Raw genomic sequence first — 12,193 nt, forward strand, 5'->3', positions numbered from 1 at the left:
ATCTCATTTGCCATCTATGCTACTTAGCTGGAGTTGTCATAGAAGGAGACATCCTCATTGAAGAGGACAAGTCCATCACTAAGAAAAGGATGGAGCAAACAAGAGAGCCCACTCATGGAACCCAAGAGACGCATGAGGAAGCTCATCACCAAGAAATCTCGGAGATGCCTCAAGGGATGCACTTTTCTCCCAACAACTATTGGGAACAACTCAACACTTCTCTTAAAGATTTGAGTTACAATATGGATCAATTAAGGGTAGAACATCAAGAGAACTCCATCATTCTCCATGAAATTAAAGAAGATCAAAGAGCAATGAGGGAAGAGCAACAAAGGCAAGGAAGAGACATAGAAGAACTCAAGGACATCATTGGTTCTTGAAGAAGAAAGCGCCACCATCACTAAGGTGGATTCATTCCTTGTTCTTATTTTTCTGTTTTTCGGTTTTATGCTTATTATGTATCTATATTTGTGTCTCTTTTACATGATCATTAGTATTTAGTAACTATGTCTTAAGGCTATAAATAATTCCATGAATCCTTCACCTCTCTTAAATGAAAAATGTTTCTAATTCAAAAGAACAAGAAGTACATGAATTTCGAAATTATCCTTAAATTTAGTTTAATTATATTGATGTGGTGACAATACTTTTTGTCTTCTGAATGAATGCTTAAACAGTGCATAATTTTGATCTTGTTGTTTATGAATGTTAAAATTGTTGGCTCTTGAAAGAATGATGAACAAAGAGAAATGCTATTGATAATCTGAAAAATCATGAAATTGATTCTTGAAGCAAGAAAAAGTAATGAAAAAGCAAAAGCTTGCGAAAAAAATATAGAAAGAAAAAGAAAAAGCAAGCAGAAAAAGCCAATAGCCCTTAAAAACCAAAAGGCAAGGGTAAAAAGGATCCAAGGATTTGAGCATCAATGGATATGAGGGCCCAAGGAAATAAAATCCAGGCCTAAGCGGCTAAATCAAGCTGTCCCTAACCATGTGCTTGTGGCATGCAGGTCCAAGTGAAAAGCTTGAGACTGAGTGGTTAAAGTCGTGATCCAAAGCAAAAAGAGTGTGCTTAAGAGCTCTGGACACCTCTAACTGAGGACTTTAGCAAATCTGAGTCACAATCTGAAAAGGTTCACCCAGTCATGTATCTGTGGCATTTGTGTATCCGGTGGTAATACTGGAAAACAAAGTGCTTAGGATTATGTATCCGGTGGTAATACTGGAAAACAAAATGCTTAGGGCCACGTCCAAGACTCATAAAAGTAGCTGTGTTCAAGAATCAACAAACTTAACTAGGAGAATCGATAACACTATCTGAAATTCTAAGTTCCTATAGATGCCAATCATTCTAAACTTCAAAGGAGAAAGTGAGATGCCAAAACTGTTCAGAAGCAAAAAGCTACAAGTCCCGCTCATCTAATTAGAATTAATATTCATTGATATTTTGGGATTTATAGTATATTCTCTTCTTTTTATCCTAATTTATTTTCAGTTGCTTGGGGACAAGCAACAATTTAAGTTTGGTGTTGTAATGAGCAGATAATTTATATGCTTTTTGACATTGTTTTTAGGTAGTTTTTAGTAGGATCTAGCTACTTTTAGGGATGTTTTCATTAGTTTTTATGCTAAATTCACATTTTTGGACTTTACTATGAGTTTGTGTGTTTTTCTGTGATTTCAGGTAATTTCTGGCTAAAATTGAGGGACCTGAGCAAAACTCTGATAAAAGGTTGACAAAGGACTGCTGATGCTGTTGGATTCTGACCTCCCTGCACTCGAAATGGCTTTTCTAGAGCTACAAAACTCCAAATGGCGCGCTTTCAACGGCATTGGAAAGTAGACATCCGGAACTTTCCAGCAATATATAATAGTTCATACTTTCTTCGAGATTAGATGACATAAACTGGCGCTCAACGCCAGTTCCATGCTGCATTCTGGAGTCAAACGCCAGAAACACGTCACGAACCAGAGTTGAACACTAAAAACACGTTACAACTTGGCGTTCAACTCCAAAAGAAGCCTCTACACGTGTAAAGCTCAAGCTCAGCCTCGTGGATAGATCAAGCTCAGCCCAAGCACACACCAAGTGGGCCCCAGAAGTGGATTTTTGCATCAATTACTTACTTCTGTAAACCCTAGTAGCTAGTCTAGTATAAATAGGACTTTTTACTATTGTATTCAGTGTCTTTGATTGTATTTTTTGATCTTTTGATCATGTTTGGGGGCTGGCCATTTGGCCATGCCTGGACCTTCATCACTTATGTATTTTTAACAGTGGAATTTCTACACACCATAGATTAAGGGTGTGGAGCTCTGCTGTACCTCAAGTTTCAATGCAATTTCTACTATTTTCTATTCAATTCCACTTGTTCTTATTCTAAGATATTTGTTGCACTTCAACATGATGAATGTGATGATCCGTGACACTCATCATCATTCTCACCTATGAACGCGTGACTGACAACCACTTCCGTTCTACCTTAGACCGGGCGCATATCTATTGGATTCCTTAATCAGAATCTTCGTGGTATAAGCTAGATTGATGGCGGCATTCATGAGAATTCGAAAAGTCTAAAACTTGTATATGGTATTCTGAGTAGGATTCAGGAATTGAATGACTGTGACGAGCTTCAAACTCGCGATTGTTGGGCGTGATGACAAACGCAAAAGAATCAAGGGATTCTATTCCAACATGATCGAGAACCGACAGATGATTAGCCGTGCTGTGACAGAGCATTTGGACCTTTTTCATTGAGAGGATGGGATGTAGCCATTGACAACGGTGATGCCCTACATACAGCTTGCCATGGAAAGGAATAAGTAGGATTGAAGAAAAATAGTAAGAAAGCAGAGATCCAACAGGGACAAGCACCTCCACACACTTCTCTGAAATTCCCACCGTTGAATTACATGAGTAACTCTATCTTTATTTTCTGTTTATTTATTATTCAAAAACTCCATAACATTTACTATCTGCCTAACTGAGATTTACAAGATGACCATAGCTTGCTTCATACCAACAATCTCCGTGGGATCGACCCTTACTTACGTAAGGTATTACTTGGACGACCCAGTGCACTTGCTGGTTAGTTGTGCGTAGTTGTGACTAAGTGTGATTCACGTTTGAGAGCGCTACCAAGTTTTTGGCTCCATTGTTGATGATCACAATTTTGTGCACCACTGTTCTTAATGCTTCAATAAAAATTAAAGGGTATGTGAGAGATTAAGATAACAATTTCGAATAAAAAACAAAATATTCACAATACATATGTCTTTTTTATTAAGTTAAGAGTGAACCCAGGTAACTAATGAAAATTTTCTTACATCGGGATATTGTAAGGTAGTTTCTTCATTGTTTGATTGTTGCCATTCTATTTTTGCGAGCGGTTCTAGTTGCAGATGGATCCATTGGATTGGTTGAACTGGTGTTAGCAATATTGATGGAGAGAGTATAGTGTATGATTTATGCAGTAGGTTTTAAATCATTTGGATTCAAGAGGGAGGGAAGATTGATGAAGGGATGTAAGAAAGGCATAGGCTTATGACGGGCCCCATATTTTTCGATATATTTTAGCTTGATTTGGATGAATTTCATCACATAAACTCACACTTAGGCACCAAAATAGCATACTTTTGTGATTTCTCCCAAATTTTATCCTAAATGTAAAAACATGAAATTTTGTGCTTAAATTGAGTAATTTAATTCCACTTTTATGCCATTCGATGCCGTGACGTATTTTGTGAGTGATTTCAGACCCTAGAGGCAAGATTGGCTAGGCAAAATTGGAAAAAAGCATGTAGAAGGAAGAACACATAAAGAAAATATGGAAAAGCACACATAGTGAAGTGTGCGTGCACACAAGAAGGAATTAGCATGTGTGCATACGCACAACCACCTGTGCGCATGTATGGAAGAACATTCAGCCAAGTGTGCGTACACACACATTTGTGCGTACGCACAGGACCCAACACGTGATTTCATTAATGAAACACGTGCTGTGTGATTTCTGAGGGCTTTTGACCCATTTTGGAAGGCTTGAAGGCTAAATTGAAGTGCTATATGAAGGGAGTATCAACACATATGAAGGCATGAGAGTAGGAGGCCTCTTTTTACATTTTTAGCATAGTTAATTAGGAGTAGGAGTAGTGTAGAGTAGAAAAATTCTCTCTTAGGGTTTATCAATTTCCATTGTAGCATTTTATAGCAAGCTTTGATTTTGGATTTTGCTCTTTTAATTGTAAGTACTCTCAATCTCATCTTTAATTATAGCACTTTTACTTTCATTTATTTTCGTTCAAATTACTTTGTTTATATTTGCAATTTTGAGTTTCTTGAAGTTTTGATTGATGAATTTAATGTTTCATGCTTTCTTTATGTCTTATTGCTTATTTATACTTCGTTTTGTGAATAGTTGGTTATAGTTTTCTATTTTTTCTTGCAATTTTTCATGTTTTACTTTTATGCACACAAGGTGTTTGTGAAAATGTCAATTATGGATTTTGAGTAGATTTTCACACCTTAGCTTGGAGTTTGAGTTCTTAAGATACTAGAGTCATAATGTCCGACATTTAGTGGTAATTATTGGGTAGTTAGTTGACTCTCGTTTCCATTGATGCTAGCTTTTTATCAACTAGTTTGGTAAGTTGATTAGGACTTAAAGATTAAGGTCAATTATGCTTGCTTGACTTACTCCTCGATGTTAGGAGTTGACTAGGCGAGATTGACTCATTATAATTATCATAGTTGTGGTTATGGTGATGATAGGATTCCTTGGATTCTCATTTCCCAAGTCAAGGCTCTTTTATGCCTTTATAGCATTTTCACTAGTTTTGATCTTATCTCCTTTTTACTTGCATTAATTTTAATTTTGTCTTTCCTTAGTTCTTTGATTTCTTAGTTCTTTTAATCTTTCGTTCTTTGATTTCAAAATCCCCTTTTTCTTAACAACCAAGGAAGTGACACTTCAATTGCATCCTAGGGAAGAACGACCCGAGGTTGAATGAATCTCGGTTTATATGTTTTGTTTTTGAATTAAATTTTGATGATTTGGGATTGAATTGCTGGTTTGGACTATACTCACAACAGAACTATTTTATCTAATTTCTGAACCGGTACAAATCTCAATTCATCAAGTTTTTGGCACCGTTGCCGGGGATGCAATTGGTGTTATGTCTTAGGTTGTTGTAAATATGTTGATAGTGTAAATAGCTTACATTTTTAGTCATTTGGCCATTTTTGTTAATATTCAGGTGTTTGCTTTTCTTGTTTACTTATGTATTTTGCCGTTATTTTCTATTTTCTCTATGAGTTATCACTCTTGTTGCTTGGAGCTTGGTTATGAGTATTTTGTAGGGTATGATGAATTCAAATTGGGATTGCATTAAGGAGTGGGAGAAGCGATGGAGGGAGGAGGAATCTTCTCCAAACTACAACGAGCCATATCCTCCCCCAAACCCTCCCCTATGTGAATATCAAACCCAAGGATATAAAAGATACCTGATATATAATCCTCAACCACCAAATCTTCAAGTACCACACCATACACCTCCATGGAATCAAGATGTCTATACACCTTGCTACCAACCTTATGAACCACCATATCCTTTTACACCACCTCAATATCCCCACCCACATGACACACCTTCCAACTACACAACCTTTCTCCCAACCTTTGAACCTTCTCTTCCACCTAAATGTGAATTTTTTAACCATTTTCCCAAGAACAACAAGACCTTCAAGCATTCTTCCAAGAGCAAGAAGGGTTCTGAAGGAAGCAAGGGGAGTTCATGGCCACACTTTAAAAATGTCTCCTTAGGAAACACTTTACATTTTTTTGAGTTGACTTGATTTGATTCCTATCAAGACTTGTCACTTTTTGTAACAAGCACCTTCCCATGTGATTATTTCTTTATTCCTAAGGATGAATAGGTAGTTTTCCTTTCATCATTGAATTGAATATTGGTTGTTGTGCTATTTTACATTAATTTTGCACTTTCACTTGTGCAATGTCAATCTCTAATATTTTCTAAATTCAATTCACCCTTGTGGAAATTGCCTAAGCTTGCTTGTGTTTAATTGATGCTCATTCAATGCATGCATTTTAGGCCATTTAATCGAGGAACTCATACTTACTTTTTGATTGTGTGGATGCTATTTTAACCGACCGTTGTGGGTGTTCTAACCACGCGCATAATCGGAATACACACACGGCTCATTTTCATCATACCACACTACTATGCAAACTTCCTCAATTAGATGCTTATTTGCTTCTTACTTTACCTTTTTGTGCTACTTGCCCTATGATTCTCAATTATACTTTATTCATTCTTTTTTAGGATGAGACATAAAGGTAAGGAATCGATAGAGGAGGAGGATACCGAGGATGGAGATGCCAAGAATATGTTGGACTTGGAGATCTCCATGCAACCTAAGCCCCTGCATCCGCCAGTTGAAGGTAGAGTGCCTTAGAGCCATTCTCCCCGGATTATGTTCGTGCACTGACACTACAAGAAAAACTCCCATTCAGCCACACTTTTTTTTAGTTACATTTGAAAAGCGTAGCCCATTCCTAAAATAGGTTACGCTTTTTTGCATGATGCCCTTTTATAAGTGAATAGGAAACACTATTGATGCAACAATTTAAAAATGTCTCCTTAGATATTTTAAATATCACTTATAAAGCGTAGCCATATCTGAATAGCTTTGGGTACATTTTTTACACCAAAGAGAGTGCTTTTACAAAGTAACCCATTTGTTATGTTTTGGGTGCACTACAGAAGCGTCTACTAATGTCAAGCGTGCCAAATACATGCGTTTTGGGCATAGGCTAAGACACTTGGTGAATTTTTTTGTTTTTTCCTTTCACCAAAAGACATACACTTCGTTTGTGTGCTCATCACCCTTCGTCATCAGAAAGGTTTCGCCACTCAGCTCATCTCAAGAAGGAATTAGCATGTGTGCGTACGCACAACCACCTGTGCGTACGCACAGGATCCTACACGTGATTTCATTAATGAAACACATGCTGTGCGATTTCTAAGGGCTTTTGGCCCATTTTAGAAGGCTTGAAGGCTGAATTGAAGTGCTATATGAAAGGAGTATCAACACAAATGAAGGCATGAGAGTAGGAGGCCTCTTTTTACATTTTTAGCATAGTTAATTAGGAGTAGGAGTAGTGTGGAGTAGAAAAATTCTCTCTTAGGGTTTATCAATTTTCATTGTAGCATTTTATAGCAAACTTTGATTTTAGATTTTGCTCCTTTAATTATAAGTACTCTCAATCTCATCTTTAGTTATAGCACTTTTACTTTCATTTCTTTTGGTTCAAGTTACTTTGTTTATATTTGTAATTTTGAGTTTCTTAAAGTTTTGATTGATGAATTTAATGTTTCATGCTTTCTTTATGTTTTATTGCTTATTTATACCTGGTTTTGTGAATTGTTGGTTATAGTTTTTTCTTTTTCCTTGCAATTTTTCATGTTTTACTTTTATTCACACAAGGTATTTGTAAAAATGCCAATTATGGATTTTGAGTAGATTTTTACACCTTGGCTTGGAGTTTGAGTTCCTAAGATACTAGAGTCATAATGTCCGACATTTAGTGGTAATTCTTGGGTAGTTAGTTGACTCTCGTTTTTATTGACGCTAGCTTTTTATCAACTAGTTTGGTAAGTTGGTTAGGACTTATGGATTAAGGTCAATTATGCTTGCTTGACTTACTCCTCGATGTTAGGGGTTGACTAGGCGAGATTGACTCATAATAATTATCATAGTTGTGGTTATGGCGATGATAGGATTTCTTGGATTCTCATTTCCCAAGTCAAGGCTCTTTTATGCATTTATAGCATTTTCACTAGTTTTGATCTTATCTGTTTTTTACTTGCATTAATTCCAATTTTCATCATTCCTTAGTTTTTTTTATTTCTTAGTTCTTTTTAATCTTTCGTTCTTTGATTTCAAAATCCTCTTTTTCTTAACAACCAAAGAAGTGACACTTCAATTACATCTTAGGAAAGAACGACCTGAAGTTGAAAGACTCTTGGTTTATATGTTTTGTATTTGAATTAAACTTTGATGATTTGAAATTAAATTGTCGATTTAGACTATACTCACAACGAAACTATTTTATCTACTTTCCGAACCGGTGCAAATCTCAACCCATCAGCTTACTACAATAAAGGTAAAATGAAGATGAAAACTAATAAAAGTTGAGTTCCAGCTAAGTTAAATTCTAAAAAAAACTAAATTTAGATTTTAAAATTGATTGAAAAGAAAGCTACGAATAGGGTGAAATTTTTTAATAAATCACTAAAGCTACAGTTATTACTACCTAGCTTTTTAAGACATATAGACTTTTGAGGAAAAAAATATAATAAATAATTGGGATAACCAAAGTTTGTGTTTGTTGATTATTATTATTATAGTAATAGTAATAGTAATACTATAGTAAGAGTAATAGTAACATATAAACAATAATTAGATATAGGGAGTCATGTTTTTAATCATTATAAACGTAGATGAAGATATATGTAATAGTAGTTCTTGATACTGATTATTATAATCACGGGATAATATGGAAAGGACAAAATAAAATCGTAAACGACTATCAAGCAATATACTTTAAATCCAGATAATTAACACTGATCAATAAATACATTTCGTGCTTTGGATAGTTCATCATTAATTTATGTTAGTTTGATGTCAAAGTTATAGTTCAAATCTTTTAAAATAAGAGGATAATATATTTATTTTATTTACTTGAATTGTTAATGATATTTTAATATGTGAAAATATTTGAAATTATATAACATGATGCGAATATAATCAATAATTTGATATGAATCTATATGAAACATAAATATTGTTAAAAAAGAATGATATAGGAGATATTAGCATGAACCCTTGTCAATATCATATTACCAATTGAAATTTAAAAAAAGTGGGGTGTTTCAGTTGTTAACAATGCTTACATTTATATTCTCATAAATAGTGATTAAAATATAGGGTTAAAGTTATTTGTATGTATTAAGTGTATGGCTTTAATTTATTCAAATGTCTAATCGGAGATATTCTATTATATATATATACATATAAAGTAAGATGGTTAGTTGTTGGTTGAGATTGTGGAAACAGTACAGTCACAGTTTTTTATATACATGCTTACTCAAGAGTGTCATAATGGAGCCTGAACTTCAAACTTGTGTATATTCTCTGGAATTTCAGTTTGGTTTATTACAAAGTTAAGTGATATATATATTGGCATTATGTCTAGTGTTAATTACATTATCTATTAATTATTTCGATATTTGAGTGAAGTTTTTGTATGATTAAATATAAATTTTATTAACAAAAGCATCGTGACAAAATTTTATTAAAGTTTCGGAGATTTTCAATGAATTTAAGAAATGAGTTAGATTATTCTCTTTTAAAGTCTTGAGACTCCGTTGAAAAATTTTACGACCAAATCTTGATTTAGAAATGAATGATTTTGAGTCTTTCAAAGAGATTTTGAAATTGGCATGGTTTTGTGATTGTTTAGAAGTATTGGAAAGATGTGGAAAGTGGCTTCGTTTTAAAAACTGATTCTTGGCAAGATGTGAATTGAATGCGTTGGTTATTTAAAAGAAAATGGGCCAAGAATGAATTTGAAATAAGTTATTGAGCCTGATTGATTACGGATGTCCTCAAGATTGATGAGTTATGGTTTGGTCGGCATAAAGGCCGGGTTCGTCCCACTTATGCTGAGATGAGATTGTTGATAAGTAGCTAGCACCTGGCAAGGATGGTGGTTTAATCCCACTTGTCGAGGGTGTAGCTCCCACGTAAGGACGGTGGTTTGATACCGCTTATGGTGGAGGCAAGGACAGTGGTTTAATCCCGCTTGCGTATTCCGGGCAAGGACGATGGTTTAATCTCGCTTGTCTGTGGGACCTACGGGTAAGGACAGTAGTTGGATCCCGCTTATTTAAGTCAGGTTTGGCAACGTAACCGACGCGTGAGCTCATAGCCAGTAGGACAGGCATGCATCATATGCATTTATGTGACATTGTTTGGGTATGCATATTGTAATTGGTTTGCCTATGTGAATATTTATGTTAACTGCTAACGGCTATAATTTTTGTAATTGCCATTGATTGTGTTTGAATTACATTAATTGTGATTGTGTTTGATTGGTTGGTTTGTGATGAATTGGTTGATGATTGAATTGTTTGGGCCAGGGGCTGTGTTGGATTGGATGGGCTTGAGGCCGTGGTTGGTATGTTGAGTCTTAGTTTTGTATAAAGTATCTATCCGATTCAGTATAGACTTAATGAACCTATGCTTGGAACGGGGTGATCATTTATACCGCGTAGGTAACTGCTTTCATGGTTGTGGTCTAGAAAAGTATGAAAAATCAAACTCTTACAGCATAGACTTAATTGAACCTATGTTTGGGACATGTTGGTCATTCATACCGTCTAGGAAAAACTTTTCAGATTTTACAAGAAAGGAAAAAGGTTTTGCTTTAAAATATTTGAGAAATTTACCAAGTCTTCGCAAAGGATTTCTGGATTTCGAATGTAAACCCATCGTGTTTGGAAAGACTCATAAAACGTGCAATGATCACTGTACTCTAAAATAGTTTTATTTTACGTATCTTGTTATAGCAATTTCTATAACCCTATAGTGAGAATAAGCGAGGACGACGTTCTCACTCCCTGGTGCACGAAATTGCAATCACACTTTTGCAATTTCGCACAACTAACCAGCAAGTGCACTGGGTCGTCCAAGTAATACCTTACGTGAGTAAGGGTCGATCCCACGGAGATTGTCGGCTTGAAGCAAGCTATGGTTATCTTGTAACTCTTAGTCAGGATATCAATAATTATCAGGGTTGATTGTAAAAAGTAAAAGAACATGAAATAACTACTTGTTTTGCAGTAATGGGGAACAAGTTGAGGTTTTGGAGATGCTCTATCTTCTGAATCTCTGCTTTCCTACTGTCTTCTTCTTCAAGCACGCAAGGTTCCTTCCATGGCAAGCTGTATGTAGGGTTTCACCGTTGTCAATGGCTACCTCCCATCCTCTCAGTGAAAATATTCAACGCGCTCTGTCATAGCACGGCTAATCATCTGTCGGTTCTCAATCGGGTTGGAATAAAATCCAGTGATTTTTTTTGTGTCTGTCACTAACATCCAACCCTCAGGAGTTTGAAGCTCGTCACAGTTATTCAATCCTTGAATCCTACTCAGAATACCACAGACAAGGTTTAGACCTTCCGGATTCTCTTGAATGCCGCCATCAGTTCTAGCTTATACCACGAAGATTCTGATTAAGGAATCCAAGAGATATATACTCAATCTAAGGTAGAACGGAGGTGGTTGTCAGGCACACGTTCATAGGTGAGAATGATGATGAGTGTCACGGATCATCACATTCATCAAGTTTAGGAACAAGTGATATCTTAGAATAGAAGCAAGCGTGATTGAATGAAAAACAGTAGTAATTGCATTAATCCATCAAGACACAGCAGAGCTCCACACCCCCAACCATGGGGTTTAGAGACTCATGCTGTAGAAGATACAATGAGAAACGTGTAAAATATCACAAGGTACAGATACGATATCAAAAGATCCTATTAATAGTGAACTAGTAACCTAGGGTATACAGAAATGAGTAAATGACGTAAAAATCCACTTCTGGGTCCACTTAGTGTGTGCTTGGGCTGAGCATTGAAGCTTTCATGTGTAGAGACTTTTTCTGGAGTTAAACGCCAGCTTTTATGCTAGTTTGGGCGTTTAACTCCAATTTTTATGCCAGTTCCAGCGTTAAACGCTGGGAATTCTGAAGCTGATTTGCAACGCCGGTTTGGGCCATCAAATCTCGGGCAAAGTATGGACTATTATACATTGCTGGAAAGCCCAGGATGTCTACTTTCCAACGCCGTTAAGAGTGCGCCAATTGGGCTTCTTTAGCTCCAGAAAATCTACTTCGAGTGCAGGGAGGTCAGAATCCAACAGCATCTGCAGTCCTTTTCAGCCTCTGAATCAGATTTTTGCTCAGGACCCTCAATTTCAGCCAGAAAATACCTGAAATCACAGAAAAACACACAAACTCATACTAAAGTCCAAAAAAGTGAATTTTAACTAAAAACTAATAAAAATATAATAAAAACTAATTAAAACATACTAAAAACATACTGAAAACAATG

Source organism: Arachis duranensis, chromosome 2 (assembly GCF_000817695.3).
Source record: "Arachis duranensis cultivar V14167 chromosome 2, aradu.V14167.gnm2.J7QH, whole genome shotgun sequence".
NCBI lineage: Eukaryota > Viridiplantae > Streptophyta > Magnoliopsida > Fabales > Fabaceae > Arachis > Arachis duranensis.